Genomic DNA, 22,923 nt, shown 5'->3' with positions numbered 1-22,923 from the left:
AAATCTTAATACTCTAGTGAATATGTATAGTTTTTGGCATGTATATACTTACACAATCTACTAGAGTTGAATTAACTCTACTTATGAACTTGTATGCCAGTTTCAAGAAAATTTTAACCAACGTAGAAAATTATTCTTTTGAAAACAAAACAAACCAAAGTTTTCTGGCCACAAGGATAGCTAATTAAAGTTATATACTTTCTTATGTAACCATCTTTTGTCAAAGTAGGGCAGTATAAAAAGCAGGCATTCACTCTAATCAACATAACTGATAACCCCACAAAGCAGGCATTGGAAAACTTTTTCTGTAAAGGGTTACATGGTAAATATTTTTAGTTTTGTGGACCCTACCATCTGTGTCATAACTACTCTATTCTACTAGTGTAGTAAGAAAACAGCTACAAGCAATATATAAGGTTATTTACGAAGTTCCAATAAAAACTATGTATGGATACTGAAAATTTTATATCATTTTCATTGATCCGAAAATATTGTCCTTTGTTTTTTTTCCAACAATTTAGAAATATAAAAATCATTCTTAGCTTGCAGGCCACACAAAACCAGGCCCAATTTGGTTTGCTAATCCCTACTCTAAACCAATGACTTAGTAAACCTGGTTTATACCATTTACTAGCTATGTAACCTTGCCCTTACTCCACCAAAATAGCCCCAACAAGAAAGAAAACCACCACCACCAATAACCATAACTGAATTAACCTCTTAATTAGCAGGTGGGAGCTAGAGAGCTATTTTATTGGTATAACAGCAGCAGCATCTAACATTTATTTTGAGATTACTATGGCTCCAAACAGTGTTCTAGGCATTTTAAGTATATGCTAATTTCTTTAATTCTCATCACAGCCTTCAGATGGATATTTTATGATCCCCATTTTACATACAAGGAAATTCAAGCACAGAGAAATTAAGTAACTTATTTAAGCTCACCCGGCTAGTAAAATGTGGAGCTGAGGTTTGAAGACAGGTACTGGGTTCTGCCCTCAGTATTCTCAGAAATTTAAATGCACAACAGAATAAGTACACATGAAAAACAATGAGAGTTAATGCCCAATAATAAAAAGCTAATTTTTAGATGGCCTATACTGCAGTAAGAAAAATGGAAACTTGATTCAAATAGATGCAAGCATCAGTATTCTCACTGAAAAATTAGGAATAGTAGTCCCTGATTCCTTCCTGTGTGTGCTGGTTCAGGAGAACAAATGTTAGTGAAAATGCCCCAGGAGAAAAATGCAAAAGGCAAGTCACTATGATTTTCTCTAAATGACTGTCCTGATTCTCCTAATACAAATTCTCCTCTAGCTTTGCTGTGTTTGGCATTTACAGATTTATAATATTTGCCCATTACTGACACATTAGCAATAAACACTAATAATCAGGAAGCCACCTTTCTTATAACAGTTATAACTGAAATCACAATCCATTTGCACACTCTTTTTCTCATGAGATCTTTACTGGTCAGTTGGTTCTGTGTGCTGGCATCCTAAATACAAGTGGAACTCTTCAGGGATCATATGAAAATGATTTTAGGGTATAAATTAAAATTTATTTCAGTGTAAAGTTACCAATGTGGCTTTGTGTCCAGAATTGGTGGGTTCTTGGTCTCACTGACTTCAAGAATGAAGCCACGGACCCTCGCGGTGAGTGTTACAGTTCTTAAAGATGGCGTGTCCAGAGTTTGCTCCTTCTGATGTTCCGAAGAGTCAGGGATTGTTAGAGAGCCCTTTCCCAGAAAGCCTGACACCCATGTCTTTAGTCCGCAGGCCACACTAGTCGCTTTTAACTGGCCGACAGGTGCCCGGCATTTAGCCCCAGAATGCTAAGGAAAAATAGGACAGAATAGCAAGCGAAAAGGGTCCAATGGTACTCACTGCTTGGCAATAGGCGACTGTCCCCGCTTAGCGATAGGCGATGGTCTCACCGCTCGGCGACAGTCTCACCGCTCGGCGACAGGCGATGGTCCCCTTGTGGTCGCCAAAATGTGTCCAGAATTGGCGGGTTCTTGGTCTCACTGACTTCAAGAATGAAGCCACAGACCCTCATGGTGAGTGTTACAGTTCTTAGAGGCGGCGTGTCCGGAGTTTGTTCCTTCTGATGTTCGGATGTGTTCAGAGTTTCATCCTTCTGGTGGGTTTGTGGTCTTGCTAGCTCAGGAGTGAAGGTGCCGACCTTCGCGGTGAGTGTTACAGCTCTGAAGGCGGCGCCTCTGGAGTTGTTCATTCCTCCCGGTGGGTTCGTGGTTTCACTGGCTTCAGGAGTGAAGCTGCAGACCTTTGCAGTGAGTGTTACAGCTCATAAAGGCAGTCTGAACCCAAAGAGTGGGCAGCAGCAAGATTTATTGCAAAGAGCAAAAGAACAATGCTCCCACAGCGCGGAAAGGGACCCGAGCGGGTTGCCTCTGCTGGCTCGTGCAGCCTGCTTTTATTCTCTTATCTGGCCCCACCCGCATCCTGCTAATTGGTCCATTTTACAGAGAGCAGATTGGTCTGTTTTACAGAGAGCTGATTGGTCCATTTTGACAGGGTGCTGATTGGTGCATTTACAATCCCTGAGCTAGACACAAAAGTTCTCCACATCCCCACTAGATTAACTAGATACAGAGTGTCGATTGGTGTATTTACAAACCTTGAGCTACACACAGAGCGCTGATTGGTGTATTTACAAACCTTGAGCTAGACAAAGACTGCCAACTGGTGCATTCACAATCCCTTAGCTAGACATAAAGATTCTCCAAGTCCCCACCAGATTAGCTAGACACAGAATGCTGATTGGTGCATTTACAAATCTTGAGCTAGACACAGAGTGCTGATTGGTGCACTCACAATCCCTTAGCTAGACACAAAGATTCTCCAAGTCCCCACTAGACTCAGGAGCCCAGCTGGCCTCACCCAGTGGATCTCCTACCCGGCAGCAGGTGGAGCTGCCCGCCAGTCCCGGGCCATTCACCCATACTCCTCAGCCCTTGGGTGGTCGATGGGACCAGGCGCCCTGGAGCAGAGGGCGGCGCTCCTCGGGGAGGCTCAGGCTGCACAGGAGCCCACAGTGGAGGGGGGAGACTCAGGCATGGCGGGCTGCAGGTAGCCCTGCCCCGTGGGGAGGCAGCTAAGGCCCGGCGAGAAATCGAGCACAGCACCAGTGGACCAGCACTGCTGGGGGACCTGGCGCACCCTCTGCAGCTGCTGGCCTGGGTGCTAATCCCCTCACTGCCCCGGCTGGCTGGCCCGCCAAGCCCACGCCCACCCGGAACTCTAGCTGGCCCGCAAGCACCAAGCGCAGTCCTGGTTCCCGCCCGTGCCTCTCCCTCCACACCTCCCTGCAAGCCCAGGGAGCCAGCTCCGGCCTCAGCCAGCCCAGAGAAGGGCTCCCACGGTGCAGCGGTGGGCTGAAGGTCTCCTCGAGCACGGCCAGAATGGACACCGAGGCCAAGGAGGCACCCAGAGCGAGCGAGGGCTGCAAGGGCTGCCAGCACGCTGTCACTTCTTAGCTTTTAGAAGTTATAAGAAAACACCATCACTTCTACATAACTGGAGAATAAAAGCATCCCCAAAGAACTTGGCATTTTAAGACTTTGGCTGGCCAAGGAAATAAGAAATTTCTAAAACTACATTCAGTCCAGGTATTTCTCATTGGAAGGTAGTTACTTGCCAGAAAATTATTTCAGAGTCTACTTTCATTACTTACATAAAAATGAGGACACTCACATGACAGATGATCGCTACAGCACTAGGGGAGGATCAGCAAGGCCAAACACATCATAAGAAGACACAGGACTTTTGCTTGTGTTTATTACTGCTTGAGGTTCAGCCTTTTGAGTATTTAAAAAATATATACCAACAGAACTACTCTCCCAAGGAAAATATAGCCGCCATTTGTAGACCATGTAACCTTCAAGTATGTGCTACTTTTTTGTCCCTGTATCTAACTCAAATCAGGAACTGTATTTTTTTTTTTTATGATTTGCTTTTGAAACTTGAAGTCTTGAAAACAGGGTGATGCAATTACTGCTGTTCTAGCCCTCAAAGAGTTTTCTATGCAAAATCTGGCGAATCAATAAAGATGGAAGGGAGAAATTGGAATATTTTAACTGCAGCCCTCAGAACTTTAGTAACAGCATAACAAATTAAAAACAACTCATGCCACAGTAAAAAAAAAAACAACAACAACACAGGAGACAGACTAGTACAACAGAGACTCTTAGAACAAAATTCATCTGGCAAATAAAAAACATTGTCTAATTTTCCGAAATTTGTACTCTCCCCAAATATTTGCTATCAGCAAATCACATAATTCTGTATTATATGTGACTGCCTTGGTAAGAAAGAGATACTTATCAACAGAACAAAATCCATTCATGTTACTTGAAGTTGTTCATAACAAAGTTTATCATGAAGGAAAATCTCTGGCTTAGAAACAGCCCTCCAACTCATTCACTTTCCAAAGTCCAATGTCTGGGAGCCATGCCTTACACTGCTCTCCCTTACTTCCCCTATCTTGGCTTTCCCAAATAGTATCAATTTTATCTTCCAAAAAGCCCTCAGACATGTCCCCTTTTCCTCATCTCCACTGCCAACTGTCTGGTGCAAGTTGCTCTATCAGTCCCTGCCTAGACCATGAGTACTCTTCACTGGTCCCTCCCACTTCTACTCCTGCCCCTTTTCTAACTGACACAGCCAGAGTGATGTTTTCAAAATACAAATTAGAATGTGTCACCCCAGACTGAAAACCTTTCAAAGTCGTAACACGTTGATGAGGTTGTGCACCCTCTGGTCTGGACATTCTTCTCAGATGCACCCTGCACTCCTCACCCCCTCACTTTCTTTGTCTCATTCACACTGACCTTCCATCCATTTCCTGAGCACCCCGTGACTCCCTCAACAGAGTCTTTACACATGTTGGCCCCCCCGTTTCCTCTAATCCCTCTTATCTTATGCCCTTTTTGCCTTGATAACTTGGATTCATCCTTCGGATCACAAGGGAAAATCACCTCCTTAAGAGAACTGTACCTGACCTAGTTTCAGATATCCCCGTTAATAATCTTAGTGGCCCCTGTATCTTTCCCTGATGGTACTTACCACAATTGTAATGCCTCATACTCCTAACAGACAAGAAGCTCTAGAGAGTAGGGTTCACACCCCTTTGTGTTCATATGGTACCCTAAGAATTTGGCACAGTAACAGACCATCTAGGAGGAGCTATTTGTGATATACTTCACATACTGTAACATTTACCCCTTTACAGTGTTACACATAGGAATGGAAGAGGTTTACAATATATCACTGGCTGTTTCTTAGGGTAACTCTATGTTTAACCTTTTGAGGATTTTCCAGATTGTTTTCCAAACAAGTTTTCCATTTACATTCCCACCAGTAATGTACACGGTTTCCAATGTCAACAAATCCTCACTAATACTTGTTTTTGTCCATATTTAAATTACAGCCATCCCACGAGGCATGAAGCAGTATCTCATTGTGGCTATTCCCTAATGACTAATGATGTTGAGCATCTTTTCATGTGCTCATTGGCAATTTGCAGATCTTCTTTGGAAAAATGTCTATTCAATTTCTTTGACCAGTTTTAATTGGGTTATTTTTATTGTTGAGTTGTAAGAGTTCTTTATATAGGTTGGATGCAGGTTCTTTATCAGATATATGATTTGCAAATATTTTCTCCCATTTTTTGGGCTCTCTTTTCACTTTCTTGATGGTGTCCTTTGAAGTACAAAAGTTTTTAATTTTAGTGTAGTCCAACTTACATAGTTTTCTTTTGTTGTTTATGCTTTTGGTATCAATCTAAGAAACCACTGCCTATCACAAGGTTATAAAGATTTCAGTCTATGTTTTCCTCTAAGAGTTTCATACTGTTTTTATCTCTTACATTTAGGTCTTTGATCCATTTTGAATTAATTTTTATATATTGTGTGAGGATATCCAGTTGTCCCAAGACTACTGGCTGAAAAGACTATTGGATTGCCTTGGTATCCTTGTTGAATATCAGTGTACCATAGATGTAACAGTTTATTTTTAGACTCTTAATTCTATTCCATTGATCTGTATGTCTGTCCTTATGCCACTACCACACTGTTATTTATTATAGCTTTGTAGTAAGTCTTGAAATTGAGAATGGGGAGTTTTCAAACTTTGCTTTTCTTTTTCAATACTATTTTGGCTATTATGGATTCCTTGTATTTCCATATTAATTTTAAGGTCAGCTTGTCAATTTCTACAAAAGGGGCAGCTGAAATTTTCACAGAGACTGCATTGAAACTAGAACAATTTGGGGTGTATTACTATCTTAACAATGTGAGTTTTCCAATTCAAAGACACAGACGTCTTTCCACTTATTTAGGTCTTTAATTTTTCACAACAATATTTTGTAGTTTTTGGTATGCAAGTCTTGCACTCCTTTTGCTTATTTGTAAATATTTATTCCTGAGTATATATTCTCTTTAATGTTACTGCCAATGTCATTGTTTTCTTAATTTCTCAGTTTTATTTCTTAATTTTCAGATTGTTCCTTGGTAGCATATATAAATACAATTGATCTTTATACTGATCTTGTATCTTTCAACCTTGCTGAATTCATTAATTAGTTTTAAGAAATTTTTAGTGGATTCCTTAAGATTTTTTTACATACAAGATGTCATCTACAAATAGAGAATGTTTTTCTTCTGCCTTTCCAATCTGGATGCTTTTCTTTTTCTTACCTAACTGTCCTGCTTAGAACCTCCAGTACAATGTTAAATAGAAACAGTAAGATAACACATTCTTGTCTTGTTCCTGATCTTAGAGGGCACACTCTCAGTTTTTCACCATTAAGTATGATGTTAGCTGTGTAGTTTTGGTAGATTCTCTTTATCAGGGTGAGGAAGTTCTCTTCTATTCCTAGTTTGTTCAGTGTTTGTATGATAAAAGGGGCTTAGATTTTGTCAAGTGCTTTTTCTGTGTCTATTAAGATTATCATGTGGCTTCTGTTCTCTATTCTATTAATGTGGTGTCAACACTGATTTTTCATATGTCAAACCAATCTTGCATTCCTTACATATATCCCATTTGGTCTTGGTTTTAAAGCTTTTCATATGTCGCTAGATTTAATTTTCCAGTATTTTGTTGAGAATTTTTGTTTGTTAGTTTAAGATAGAGTCTTGCTCTTGTCGCCCAGGCTGGAGTGCAATGGCATAATTTTGGCTCAATGCAACCTCCGTCTCCTGGGTTCAAGCTATTCACCTGCCTCAGCCTCCAGAGTAGCTGGGATTACAGGCATTCGCCACCACGCCCAGCTAATTTTTGTATTTTTAGTAGAGACGTGCTTTCACCATGGTGACCAGGCTGGTCTCGAACTCCTGAACTTAGGTGACCCACCTGCCTTAGCCTCCCAAAGTGCTGGGATTATAGGTGTGTGCCACCACACCCGGCCAAGAATTTTTACATCACAACTATAGACCAAAAATACTGCTCTATAGTTTTCTAGTGTTGTTGTCTTGTCCATTTTTATCAGGGTAATACAATGGCCTCACAGAATCAGTCAGGAAGTATTCTCTCCTCTTGTATTTTTTGGAGAAGTTTGTAAAGGATTGGTATTAATTGTTTTCTAAATTTTTGGTAGAATTCACAGTGAGGACATATGGGCCTGGGTTTTGTGTGTGTGAGGGGGGAAATTTTTAAAATTATAATTCAATCACTTAACTTGTTACAGGTTCATATTTTCTCTGTCTTCTTGACTCCGTTTTGGTAGTTTTTGTTTTTTAGGAATTTATCCATTTCATCTAAGTCACCAAATATTTTGGCATATAATTACCTTTTTTAAATTTCTGTAGAGTCAGTAGTGATATCCCCTCTTTCATTGCTGATTATTCTTTTATCCTGGTTAGTCAAGCTAAAGGTTCATTAATTTTGCTGATCTTTCAAAGAACCAACTTTTGCTTTTATTGATTTTCTCTATTGTTTTTATTCTTTATTTCATTCATTTGCACTTTCATCTTTATTATTTTCTTCCTTCTGCTTGTTTAGGTTTAGTTTGCTCTTCTTTTTCTAGGTTCTTAAGGTGAAAAGTTGGGTCATCAATTTGAGATCTTTCTTTTTTTTGAAAAAAATAAGGATTTATAGCTATAAATTTCTCTCTAAACACTGCTTTTTAAAGTTGCAGCCCATAAATTTTGGTATGTAGTGCTTTAGGTTAATTTATCTCAAGATATTTTCTAATTTCCCTTGTGATTTCTTCTTTGACTCTGATTATTTAGAAGTATATTATTTAATTTCCACATATCTGTGCATTTCCCAAATTAGGAGTATATCATTTAATTTCTACATATTTGTGCATTTCCCAAATGTCCTTTTGTTACTTATTTCTAATTGTACTCTATAGTGGTCAGAGAACATACTTCAGTATCATTTCAATCCTTTTTACATGTATTGAGGCTAATTTTATGTCCTAATAATCTATTCTGAAGAGTGTTCCATATGCACTTGAATGTGTGTTTTGTTCTTTAAGTGGAGTATTCTACAGATGTCTGTTAGGTCTATGTGGCTTATAGTGTTGGATCTGGGAATGGAGCTCAAGCTATTCTGGCGTTTTCAAGAGGGTGCTTACCTTTTTAAGGGCTCACCATGCCATTTAATATCATCCTAATGGTAACAGGTATGCCCAGTAAGGTGCTCACTTTGGATTTGCTCTTAAACACATCTATTCTGAAGTACTCCAAGGAGAGCAAGGTAGGAAATGAATGCAGCTGTCCTATCTTTCCTGATTAATTTCATATCTATCTCATGGGCATGTTTTAAATACATGACTACAATGTACTCTGCATATAAAAATACATACAACTGCACAGTGAAAATAAATGATGTTATTTCAAACTACTAATACTGAAATTTAGTCTGCACAAGCACTTTCTGAAAGAAATATCATATGACTTGGTACAGAAGAAATATATTTTATGATTAAGAAACTTCTCTTACAAAATCTACTGTGAATTAGTATCCATTGCAGTTGATTTAAGGTAGGCCTTTGTGAGGCAAATCTAGAAATTAAAAGCACTACATCAATATGCAAAAATTATTTAACAAAATACCTTTTACTGTTCTTGCATGAAGTTTGTGGTTAATTCCATCAAAATGTTCAGACGATAAGATGTGCATACTTTCTTCAACACACCTAAAAAAAGAAAACTGGATTTACAAACTTTTAAGAGAAAACCACAAAACAGTATTACTAGCATATCATTAAGGCCACATCTATATTTTTTGAAAAAATAACAGTATTTAGGATCTTACACAAAAGTCATAAAGATATTTGCCTTATTGAACTGTGTAATATGAAAGTTTGCAACTTTAGTAAAGTACTAAGATTTTTAAAATGTATACATGAATATGACTTAAATACTATCTCTTGAATTATATGAAGTTACAAAACCAAAGAAATGCTTAACTTTTGTTTCTGATTCATCATTCAGTACCTTCACACATATTCTCCATAAGCTTCTACTATGGAATCATGGCCATTTTTACTTGGACAATAGGAAAATTACATGACTTTCCAAATACATCAAAACTTTCTAATTGAATAAAACACAGACTCCTGATTCTTGACTGATATTTTACCTTCTAAAATATAGAACCCAAAATCCAAAAATAGTGCCAGAAATAATAAATCTCAGGAAATAACTTTTTACTTTAATTTTCTTTTCCTACTTGCTTTTTCATCTTTATCCCGAACAGCTACCTTTGTATCATATGGCCTCTTGATGAAAGTAATAAAAGCATTTTACTTTTTAATACTGCATGGTGAATCATTTTCAAACTTGTGAGGGACAGTAGTCATGACAGAAGGGTGCTTCCATCCCAAATTAATGACACTAACTATATGATCTAATTAAATCAGAAAAAGTTAAGTATGGCAAAGGTGTTTTAGAAGCAGCTGTGGCTTAAGCAGTCGTATGGTAACCACCATGGAGCCTGAATCTAAAAATATTCTTTCAAGTTGGTATGCCATGGCTTGTTCCAATTTTGAAGACCATATCACAAAATATCCACACAAGTAGGGTACATATAGTGATGCAAAGAGACTTCTGAGCTATCCTCATAACCAACGTAAAGGTCATGGCAGGTAAATGTATTGTTTTCACAGTTTGTCTAGCTAGATCTTCTTTCACATTTGTTCCTGAGGATTGAAGCTCCCTAGGTTCAACTGGGCACTTCTTGAAAAGCAAGCTCCTGAAGCTCTCTGCCCTTGTCCAGGTCAGGCTGGCTGCACAAAGACTTCAGGTTTTCCTAGGGTGTTAAGAGTACAATTACCTTGTGTACTTGGTAAGGGGGGAAGAAGATTCACCTGAGACTATAGGTGCAGGGGAGAGGAAAGATCATACTTAAAGTGATCATAGATTGAAGGAAGCAAGGAACCCTGGGAAACATGGAGAACATAAGGGTCGATGACAGCAATAATGAATAGGTGCTTAGAAACAGAAAAGAGTACTATGTTTCAGCAAATGCTTACATTCCTATAGTCCTCCATTCTGTGTCCAGAAGAATGTGGCAATGACAGAACATCTTTTCCTCCACTCCCAGGATGAGCTTCCTATAGCCATAGATGGACAAGGAGGCAAAGATACAGTAGAAAAAAATGCGAACACTTCAAAACCTGACTGAAGCAGAAAACAATCTAGTCAGTATGAAGAGGGTCTCAGCAGGGGCATGGTACCATGAAGAACGGAAACAGAATCTTGCACAGGGGCAGAAAGCAACGTTATATGTTAGTATTGATATACCACCCCTTTAGAGAACCACTGCTTTAGATGAATCTTTATTTGTATATTGGCCAAAAAAAAAAAAAAAAAAGCCACCTATATTTAGAGAAACTCATCATCTTTTTTACCTATGGTAAAAATAAAATATTTCTTAGTATGTTCTTTAGGATTTTTGTGCAAGCATTCTGTTGTTCCTAGGCCAATCTAAATTAATAGAGTTAAAATTAAAGCTATCATATTTGATATATCTTTTTATGAAAAATCGAAACTAAAATTTCATATTTTCTGGAATAGAAAACATCCAGAACAGTCACTACAAAATGTATCAAAATCTTAGAATATGGTAGTTCAAGCAAATACATTTTCATAACTTAAAACATATGAAAAATAAATACATATAATGTTTCATTTATGATTCACCCTTCCCAGTTACATTAAATAAATCAAACTTTTAATTGGGTAAGGGAAAATCACTCTCTTGGCACGTTAAAAAAATGGAGATCATTATAATTTCAAATGAGAACATCTATTTAGTAAGGTTTACAAAAAAATATAAGCAAAAAAATCCCTTGGCCAAATGAAATGTAGCCACAGTACCAGCAGAGTTGCAATATCTAGCACTTTCTCACCATTTATTTAGTGAATACCTGTGGGACACACACTCAGCAGCTTGCTTAGTGAGATAGGGGCCCTGTCCTTAAAAAGCCAGTTGAAGAGCCTGGCTGGTGAATAAACTGCTTTCTAAAATAAGTAAAATGTAAGATAACATGTGATGTGTCAGAAGACGCTTTCAATAAAATAATTTAAATCACTACAAATGTTTGCTTTAAAAAAATGTGTTTACAAATTTCCACAGAACATCTCATGCCTCCCGTCTCCTTCTCAGCTTTAATACTGACCTCACTCTCAGGAGAAATGGACACATACAATACAGAAACCACATTTAGAGCAGCCTAAGTCTCTGTGTCCTACAAATTCTCATCTCCTCAAACTCTGCAACTGCTCAGAAAAGGATGTTTGTGGTCAAATAGGAAACTCACTGCCCAGATCATTTTTGGAAACACAAGAGCCAGCCTCTTTGATGTCTGACACTAAACCTGCTCTCCTTAACTCCTCAAACCTTCAGTACTATTCTCCTCTTCATGCTCTCTCTAGATCATTTTACCTTCATTTTCCAAAGGAAACAGAAGTTATCTGATGGAAAGTCACTCTCCTTCCTGGTATCACATACAACCTACCAAAGTGGCTCCAGTCCTTCCTACTCTGGACTTGACACACCAAAGTGGTGCCCCTCCTCCTTCCAAATGCCAGACCCTCTGCCTATGCCTAATCCCATTCTCTCCCATTTTCCCAACAACGTGAAAATATTATTCCTTCTCTTGTTTATATATTCAACCTCTTCTTCTTACGCAGATCATTTTGCACTGGTTTTGAAACAAACCCTAGTCTCTTCCTTTAAAATAATAGCAAAACAAAACCATTTGGCCCCACATCTCCCTCCAGCTATAGCTCACAGGCCTATCTAGACACTTCCTGCTTCAAATAAACCTCTCTACAGAGTTGCCTAAATGTTCTGACTTCATGTCCTCATATCTTATTCACTCCTCATATGTGCTTGAGCCCCACTATGCCACTCCTCCAAGATCCTTCTGTCAAAGTCGTCCACAGACGCCATTCAGTCTTCATCTTACTGGACATGTTAGCAGTAAAACCACCATTGTTCATTATCTCCTTAACATCCCCTTTCTCTTATTTTATATCAACCAGAAGTCCCTGGTCTTTCCGTCTGCCTATCTTGCCATCCTTGGCCACTGAATGCTGAAGATCCTCAAGGTAAACATCATGTCTCACTTTATATTCTCTCCCTAGGATATCTCATCCATTTCACAGAGACATAAATAAAAATGAACTTTTTTGTTCTGTACTTTTAATCTCTAGTCCAGACCCCTTCTGTGAGCTCCACACCTACATATCTGTAGGTCCATATCTGTCTACACAGGCAGCATACAGAATGATAAGGTGCATGGGCTCTGGAGGTGAACTATGTAGATTCAAATCCTGTTTCTTCCACTTACTGTCTGACATTGGACAAGTCTCTTAACATTTCTGTGTTTCCATGTCCTCAGCTTAAAAAATGCTGTAATAACTGTAAATGCTCAAAAATATTGGCTATTATCATTATTACTACTTGACCTTTCCTCTTGTGTGTCTCACAGCCATCTGAAATGTTCTGCCTCTGAAACGCATGATGTTCCCAAAATGTGATCTGCTGCTGGAATTCCCTCGCTGTCTAAATGCTGTAATCAGTAGTTATTTTTAATACAGTTCTCTTTCCTCTCCCATTTCTAATACAACATATCTGTTGGGATTTAAGGATTAAATCTGTTATCTTTTCTATAACTGTACCACTATAACTTTACCCCAAGCTCCATCCTCTCCAGTGTACCCCACTAAGATGGCCTGTAACCAGTCAAGACACTTCCACCCTTTACCGCAAAGCACCATCCACGCTGCAGCCAAAAGGATCTTTACAGATTGCAAATCTGGTCAAGTCAACTTCATGCTTAAAACCTTTTATTTGTTTCTCCTTGGTCTTAGAATAAGCACTGATCTTTATTAAATATGACCTAAAAAGCTCTATAAGGTCTGAACTCTGCCTCCCTCTCCAGTCTAATTTCATACCATATATTCCCTTGGTTCTCTCAGCCCATTCTCCACTTGGCTTGATTCCAATTCTTCCTGCTTGCTTTGCTCCTTCCCACCACAGGGTCTTTGCCCATGCCCTTTCTTTCCTCTGTTTGAAATGCTATTTCTTCCTCCTCTTCTCCTAGTTGACTCTTATTCATCCATCAGATTTTTGCTTAAATGTATCCTCCTTAGGGAAGCCTTCTCTGGCCTCCCAGATGAAGCCAAATACTTTTATTCTTGGTACTCATCATCTTAACCCTTTCTTTCAGCGCAGAGAAAGAGTAAGTGAATTTAGGGAAGAAGGAGGAAAGAAGTATCTTAGCCTAGAAATTAAGACACTTAATCATTTAGTTGAAAAAGCAAACACAGGCACAAGGGGAAGAAGAATTACTTAGGTAACAATAGGCTATATGAAGAGAGTTATGTGGGTAATCACAGGCTGTAAAAGGAAAGAAAAAACTAAATAGCAAATCTGCTGGAATAAGAACAAGGACTTCTCTTGTATCTCCAACCTCACAGATTTTATTAAAATGAGTTAGGGAATAGAATGTTCCCACTGGAACTATATGTTCAGTATACAGGTGATGATTCATCCAGTCTTAGCATATTAAGCCATAGATAAATCCAATCCAAATGACTAAAATGAAAAAAAATGTAATTTTAATAGGTTAATTTCAACAATGTCCTAAACACCTTTAAACTGATATTTTGCATTATTGCTTCACATTTTATGTGTGCATATAAACTAAAAATCAAAATTGATTTTAATGGAATACCACTTAGAAATCAAGATGAACAAGTTATTCATAAACACAAGTTGGATGAATCTCAAGGAAATAATATTAATCTCAAGAGATAATCTCAAAAGAATGAAAAAGTTAAATTAAAAAAGTTAAATCTAAGGATCCATTTAAATAACATTATTAAAATGGAAAAATTATGGAAATAGGGGACAGATTAGTGGTTGCCAGCGGTTAGGGACAGGGGTGGGAAGTGGGAAGGTAGATAAGTGTGATTATAAAGGGCCAGCATGAGGAATCTTTGAGATGGAAATGCTCATCTTGACTGTAGTAGATACAAGAAGCTACACGTGATAAAAATTAGATAGAACTAAATAAATACACACACAAATGAGTTCGAGAAAAACTAGGAGAATCTGAGTAAGATCTAGAATGCATCAGTGTTAATATCCTGTATGTTACCACTGGGGGGATTGTGTAAGTGGTGCATGGAACATATATTATCGCTTGTAACTGCATGCAAATTTACAATTATCCCAAACTTAAAAGTGTCATTAAAAAACAGCTTTAAAGTGGTTTCACAACATTTCTCAAAGACATTGGATTATATATACTTGACTACAGAATTCCAATTTTTTAAAAGCAGGCTTCCTCCAGTTTCTTCACCTTCTACCTTTGTTGCTATCAGCCCATGAAGAAAGGGAGATTTAGGTAGACAGAAAGAAATGTCTTGAGGTTGTAATGAACACAATAAAAAAAAAAATCAATATTTTTAAAAAGTAGATCTTAAAATGTACTTGAAAGTTTGAAATCATAATGACATAAACAACTATTTATGACCTAAGAAAAACTGCCTACTTTGGTACTTTGAAGTATTAAAAAAAATCACATAGAATTAAATTACAAAGCTCAAAACTTGTTTATGCAGCTGGTCTTTTTTAAAATCAAGGAACTTTAAACCTACAATTCTAATAGGCTTACTGGTGACACCCCAATCCTTTGAAAAATAAATGAAATATCATAAATCATTTGACAGTTTTTAAGCTTAGATTTTTATCATCAGTCAGACTCTTTAAAAATAAAAAAGCAATATGAAAGGATAGGATCTTGCTTTGTGCCCTATAAAGTTTAAGATAGAAAATAAATCATACTATTAAATGTCATTTAGAACATTAACTTCAATACTTAGGATGAAATTGGCATAATAGTCATGGTCATTCCTATGAGAATTCATGCAAGTCGAGTAGCTTTTCTTACAAAATATTGCAGAACTCTGACACTTCCTGTGATAAATGAAGCAATAAGGCTTTGGAATTGCAATTGTGTATATTTAAGTACTTCATACAAGCAACCAGACTGTCACCTTGCTGGATATCTAGCACTATGAATTTATGATTTGTTATCCAAAGGAATGTTTGAATACTTATAAAGAGTAAAGGGTTGGGGTAAGCCCTTAACATTTAAAGCTACAAATGTAGGACTATATTGCAGCCACAGTGTCCAACCTTAATTTTCTTGGCAAGTTAATTTAATGAAAAATATTCACAGATTTTTCAGGAAATGCAGAGATGAAAAAATCTATAAATATCTTGAAAATGTTTAGGATTCAACATAACCATTAAGATCTAGATATTAGCCACAGCATCCGGAGAATTTTTATCATAGTGAAGTTGCAAGAAAATATATTATGGGAGACATTCTCCATGACCTGGTTTTAAGGTAAATTCATTGATGGGTCAATAATCAGCTCAACTCGTAAAAGTGTGCTTTGAGAAGTCAGCTGAACCAGCATTAGTGGAAGGAGGTCAAAGCCGGGCCCTCTCAGTTATCTGGCCCATCCTATTTTAAAAGAATTCTATTGAAGGAGATTCATTCCAAAGGCCAAAAAAATTACTTCTGCCTTTTCTGATGGTTTCATTTACCCATCACATAAGTGAAAATCCATAATTTTCTTTCCCTTCTTGAAGCAATAATGGCGGAACTTCTGAGAAACAGTCTTAGAAGATTTATACTGTACCAATATAAATCCCAATCATTTTAGATTTCAGTAGTTCTTCTAATTCACTTTTAAGATACAGCCACCAAAATTGTGGCCTCCAAATAAGGCCACTAATGTCACATCCATATCAAGCTGTACAGGCATTTGATAAACACTTGAATGACTGAATTAGTGACAGCAGAAAGCCTACTTCTCATATTTTGCATATCGTATTATTGCTAATGAAGTATCCTTAAAGATTATATAAGTGTACCTCTAATTTCTCAAGAAATTAAATACTGAATACATACCAAATAGTATTTTCAACATTGCCAGTTATAAAGAATAGTAAAATGAACATCTGTTTTCCCACTAGCCAGTTTAGAGAATACATTACTTATAACTTTGAAGTCCCCTTTATGGCCTTTCCCATTCCAATTCCAGTCCTTTTTCCCATGCCTTCTCCCCAGCTATCCTTTTTTGTTGTTGTTGTTTTTGCTTTCCTTTATAGTGTTACCATATGTATCCCTAATCAATATCTTGCTTAATTTTGCAAGATTTTGGATGGAGTTATATTGGAAGTATTCTTAAGTTTCTTGGTTTTATTCTGTTCATGAGACTTATCCATGATGATATGTTTGAATGTGGCACAATTTGTGTCTTCTCTTATTGATGGATATCTGAGTTGTTTCCAGTTTTCCAGAACATATTATGTATTTCTCTATGTAGGTTACCAAGAGTTTCTATGCCTGAGTGGAGTTGTTTGGTTGATATATGCACAACTTATTAGTTAATGCAAATGTATTATATGGTTGATTCAATTTGTATAACCACTAGCAGGGCAAGATAAGTTCAGGATGCTCCAACATTTTTGCCAATCTAATGGACATAAAAAAGTACTTCCTTGTGATTTTTTAAAGCTCTTTTTTATTTCTTGAGGCAAAATTTATATAAAATGAAATGCACCAATCTTAAGTGTACCATTCCATAAGTTTTTTACAAATGCATATACCTTGCAACCCAAATCATTACCACTACCCAAAGTTTGTTCCTTCAAAATCCTTCCCAGTCAGTTCCCGTCCCATCCCCTAGAAGCAACGACTTTTCTCATCCTTTTCCCTCACAGATAATTTGCCAGTGTTTCATTTTATGAATAACCACAGTCTGTTTATCCATTCTCTTGCTGATGGGAACCTGGGCTATTCCAGTTTCTGGCTACTACGAATGAAGCTACATTATGTACACATATTATGTATGTACTTCTCGTAAGAATCTTTTTGGTGGATTTTTATTTTCATTTCTCTTAGGCAAATATCTAGGAGAACTGCTGAATCATTGGGTAAGTGTATTTAACTTTGTAAGAAACTGCCACATCTTTTTCCTAAAGTGGTTGTACCATTTAACTCTCTTACCAAATGTATAAGAATGCCAGTTGCTTTAGATCCTATCTAATTTTAGACAGTATGGTGGGTTTCTCATTCTCATTTTAACCTGCATAGTTCCCAGATGACAAATGACGTTGATCACATGCTTACTGACCATTTGAATATCTTCCGTTGTGCAGTGTCTGTGTTACAAAGTGTCTTTTCAAATCATTTGTTCCCTATTCCTTCTTTTTAGTTTCTGGTTGTTTGGCTTTTTGTTATGGAGCTGTATAAATCAGCTATATATTCCTCTGACAAATATACATTTTGCAAATATTTTTCTCAGTCTGTGGCTTGTTTTTTGTTTTCTTAGTGGTATCCTTTGATAAACACAAGTTTGGTTTTTTCAATGAAGTCTATTCTTTAAAGCTTTTCTCTTACAGTGATTGCTTTCTACATCCTGAGAAATCTTTGCCTACCCCCAAGTCATAAAGATATTCCCTGATGTTTTCTTAAATTCTTATGGCTTTAGCTTTTTATATTTAGTAGTATGATTCATCTCAAATAGATTTATATGCATGATGCAAGACAGAAATCGAGATTTATATTTTTACTTGTGGATATCTAGTTGACCCAGCACCATTTACTGCAAAACTTTCCTTTCCCTACTTGGTTGCTTTGGATTTGTTTGAAATCAAAGGACTATATAAGTGGGTCTATGGCCTCTGTTCAATTGCATTAATTTATTAGTTTATCCTTATGGCAACACCATGCTATCTTGATTACTGCAGCTTTATAGTTATGGTACAAAGTCAAGTCTTCCAGCTATGGTTTTAAGATTTGTCAGATTTTCTCAGTCTTTTACATTTCCATGTAACTTTTAGAATTAGCTTGCTAATTTTACAAAAAGGCCCGTGGATTTATGCTACGGATTATGTTGAATCTACAGATCAATTTTGAGGGTAATGTCATTTAATTGAGTTTTCCAACCATATGGCATCTCTCTTCATTTATTTCTATCTTTAATTTTTCTCAGTATAGTTTTGCTGTTCTTATAGATTTTGCATGTCTTTGGTTGAATTTATTCCTAAATGTTCTACTTTTATTAGAAATAGGAAATAGGTTCTATTAATGATCATCTCAGTTCAAAAATACTCATTTCTCAGGGTGCCTCCATCACATTTTCACTCCTTGGAAACATTAAAAACATCAAAATCGTGAGAAAGTTTGTTTAATATTAAATAGTACATACTATATTCTGTATGGTAAACAAGACAATAATTTCTGAAAATGAATGGAGACTCTACAAGTTGGCAGTAAAATAAAGGAATGGACTAAAGTCTAACAATATACATGCTGGAAATCGGGCTAGGGAATTTTTATACTTCACACACATTTTAAGTAGATTATCTGATGAGGAAGAAAGGTGTCAGACATACCATTACCTCAGTCTGCAGTTGCACCCATCTTTTAGGTATGGGACTTTTGTTACCTAACTACTCCAAAGCTTTTTTAACATGTGGCTCACACAGTCATGAGCACAGGTTTCAAGAGAATAGCAGGAAGTATTTAGCTTTGATTTTGGGCAGATATAGTTTAAGCTCTTAGATAAAATTTAAGTTCTTTGTCTTCTGCTAAAGACAGAACTGTATCCAGGGACTCTGAGGATTCCTACTTGGCCTTCTTTCATTTGCAACTTGTTATAATAGTAGTTTCACATTGTCCACTTTACTGTGGCTCCGTTTCTTCCTTCTATGGGTTTTTCTGGAACTACTAATTTTATTTTCCGTATCTTTGCTATCTGATTCTTCAGACCTCTGTATGTATGAGGATCTAAGAGTGAATTAATCAAATTTCCCATTATTACCACTGAGATCCTAAAATACATTCCCTTCATCTTTGGCCTTGCTGGCTTCTCTTTTTGCTTCCCCTTTAAAGTCTTTTCTCCATATGCTTTGTCTTAATTTTTTTCCTCTATTCTTCTTTGTCAAATTTTTCCACTTCCTGAAGCCTTTCTTTTGATTTTTCAAGGTTTATACCACTACAATCCTCTTCCTTAGCGTCCTTTAGGATGCACTTCTGCATCGTTGGCCAGCGCTGAACCTACTTACCTTCGTCAGTAAGAATTATTTTCTTATTCACTTAAAATTTCTCATTTCTTTTGTGTGTGTTTTTGGTCACTTTTTTCTTGTCACTGGATTTAGACAATTTTTTATTTTATATTTATTTATTTATTTAGAGACAGAGTCTCGCTTTGTTGCTCAGGCTGGAGTGCAATGGCAAGATATCGGGTCACCACAACCTCCGCCTCCCAGGTTCAAGCGATTCTCCTGCCTCAGCCTCTGGAGTACCTAGTACTACAGGCTCATGCCACCATACCCAGCTAATTTCTGTATTGTTTTTAAAGGTGTGAGCCACTGTGCCCGGCCGACAAATTTTTTTTTTTTTTCACAAATGTTTACAGCCATTTTATTCATAATTGCCCGAACTTGGAAGCAAGCAATATGTCCTTCAATAGGTGAATGGATAAACTGTGGTATATTCATTTGGAATATTATTCAATATTAAAAATAAATGATCTCTTTAAGCCAAGGAAAGACATGGAAGAACATTAAATTCATATTGCTAAGTGATAGAAACCAGACTGGAAGGGCTATGTACTGTATGATTCCAACTATGTGATGTTCTGTAAGTGACAAAAGTCTAGAGACAATAAAACATCAGTAGTTGCCAGGGGTTCTGAGAGGGAAGAAGGAAGGAATGAATAGGTGAGACACAGAATTTTTTAGGGTGGTAAAACTATTCTGTATAACACTGTAGCGATGGATGAATAACACTGAGTTTTTTATCAAAACACATAGAACTGCAGAACACAAAGAGAGAACCTTAATGTGGAAACTAGTTAACAATAACATGTCAATAGTGGTACATTACTTGTCAAAAATTTACCACACTAATGTAAAATGTTTTTTTGGCATTTGTAAAATAATGATAAAAAGTAACATGCAATTGAAGGATAAACATATGTTGGGGCAATTAGAGTAAAATAATGCTAGTTTAAGTTTAGACTGTCTTATCTTTAGAATGGATTTTCTATGAGTTTTTATTTTTATTATTATTATTATTATTATACTTCAAGTTTTAGGGTACATGTGCACAATGTGCAGGTTTGTTACATATGTATCCATGTGCCATGTTGGTGTGCTGCACCCATTAACTCATCATTTAGCATTAGGTATATCTCCTAATGCTGTCCCTCCCCCCTCCCCCCAACCCACAACAGTCCCTGGAGTGTGATGTTCACCTTCTTGTGTTCATGTGTTCTCATTGTTCAATTCCCACCTATGAGTGAGAACATGCGGTGTTTGGTTTTTTGTCCTTGTGACAGTTTACTGAGAATGATGGTTTCCAGTTTCATCCATGTCCCTACAAAGGACATGAACTCATCATTTTTTATGGCTGCATAGTATTCCATGGTGTATATGTGCCACATTTTCTTAATCCAGTCTATCGTTGTTGGACTTTTGAGTTGGTTCCAAGTATTTGACAACGAATTCTCTTCGAGATCCACCCAACCCAAGCATACAGTACTATTTCTCCTTAAAGAAATCAGCATCTGGGCCACCTTCAGCCTCCTCATCTGTGTTCATGAACTTTATAGAAATGTCCTTGGTTTTCTATGCCTCATCAGTATTAGGGGCAGACTGAGTTTGAGGCTCCTCTGTTTTAAACACTTTGTCTTCCATTTTCTGTCTTATCTGTCTCTTTCCTTCTCTTCCTCTCCCTCTTCATTACTAACACCATTGGCCCGTGTGTACTCTTCTCTCTCCTGCTTCTGGTCTCTTTCCATCTGACTGAAGGATGAACAACATATTGTTATTGAAATAGGCTCTAAATTCTTCCATGTAGTCATTGGTGAGAGATAACAGCTGTATTCTCATTTACAACTCTTTGGTCAGTTGTTTCTTTATTTTCTGCAGAGACCTTATCCAAAGTGTCACAGCAAGACAAAGAGACACAGCATATTCAGGTAGAGGTAACTTGTTCAAATCAAATACTTATCAGATACACTAACGTACATAGGAAATGCAACACCTTTGAGGTCTTCCTTTTAATGGTTGATCTTGGGCTAAAAAGGACTCTGGTATTTTCTGGATGTCCCTAAGTTTTTCTGGATTAATTTTTCCTTCTTTCATAGGTACTCTCTTCTTGAGAGGTAGCTACACCATCCTTTTTTTCTTCTGACAGGAGTAAAATTAATACAGCTTCACCATCCTCATTTTACTTGGCAGTTCGATCTCTCTGGGAATATGAGTTGGCATCCTCTGGGCAATCGAACTAAACAACCCAATTCATGACCTGGGTATCCTGCACCCTGGCTGCAGGATCAGTAATAAAGAGCACTGCAGCTCTCTTACAGACAAACTTATTACAGACTTCATTTTTCTCATCTGCTGCTGTCAACCATAGAGGTCAAGAATAGAAATAGCAGAGTGTAGCCAGTAGAAAACTTGGTTTAGATACTGCAACTCTTTACCACTGAAGAAAAACATAATACTCTTTTTCAGATGGCTTCTCAAAAAGGAATATATGACATATTTTACTACAGTTCACAATCTATGTAGTTTTGTTCAAAAGTGGCAGGGGTGTTATATTTCACTTTTGTCACCAACCCAAATATATTCAGGGTTTTTCTAACTCAAGCATATAAGATCTTTTACAGATTTAATTTGTTTTACCTAGACAGAGGCAAAGTTAAAGTTTCTTGGGAAGATTTTTGGTTACAGCATTCATGGTATCAAGCAAACACCATGCCCAAGATTCTATTTACTTCATCAATGAACTAACCTTTGGAGATGGTATCATGATAAGTTATTGCTTTACCTTTGTTCTAAAAAAGTTGAACCTGTATGCAAACAAGTGTATTTATGTGGTTGATTAGCAGCTTCAAGTACATCTTTCCCTTTCAACGTCAAGTAAAAAAGATCTGTCCTCCAGTGTTGCCTCAATAAAGGCTCAAATAAATCATTTTTATATTATTTTAAATTTAAAGCTATTTGCCCATTGACATATAGTTGAAGGACTATTTGGACAGATATAAAAATCTGTAAGTTACCTATCCTTTTCTTAAAAGTCTTTTAAGTATGGCCTATTTTCTTGCACTGAATGAAATCTGAGGCCAATATAATTTTCTCCTTTATAAATATCTTGACCTATTTTTCTGGCTCCCTCCCAAAATTTTATCTCTGAAGTCCAGCAACTTTACTAGACCCAGGCACACAGTGTCCTTTCAATGTTTAGATTCAAGTTGTCACTTATTTCAGAAAAGTTTATGCTCTAAACACTGGTTTTCTTTCATTAAGTTTGGACTTTTTGTTGGGTCTATGATTATGCGTATGA

At 37.1% G+C, this 22,923-nt stretch overlaps 1 protein-coding gene across 5 annotated transcripts in view; it reads right to left on the bottom strand.

The window, feature by feature from the left end:
• The window catches only part of ZNF438 (zinc finger protein 438), a 186,886-nt gene that overhangs the window by 56,357 nt on the left and 107,606 nt on the right, over positions 1-22,923 (bottom strand). For 4 of the 5 annotated variants that reach the window (XM_058436571.1, XM_058436572.1, XM_058436573.1 and 1 more), the window contains one exon: positions 9,083-9,165. The gene's annotated coding sequence lies outside the window, so the exon portion shown is untranslated. Of the gene's footprint in view, positions 1-9,082; positions 9,166-10,503; positions 10,562-22,923 lie in introns of those variants that run through there. The other variant, XM_032144305.2, reaches the window with a different exon arrangement.

This window comes from Hylobates moloch, unplaced genomic scaffold, assembly GCF_009828535.3.
Source record: "Hylobates moloch isolate HMO894 unplaced genomic scaffold, HMol_V3 SCAFFOLD_3, whole genome shotgun sequence".
NCBI classification, from domain to species: Eukaryota; Metazoa; Chordata; class Mammalia; order Primates; family Hylobatidae; genus Hylobates; species Hylobates moloch.
Note: the sequence above shows the minus strand (reverse complement) of the source record. Positions and strands in the feature narration are given on the sequence as shown.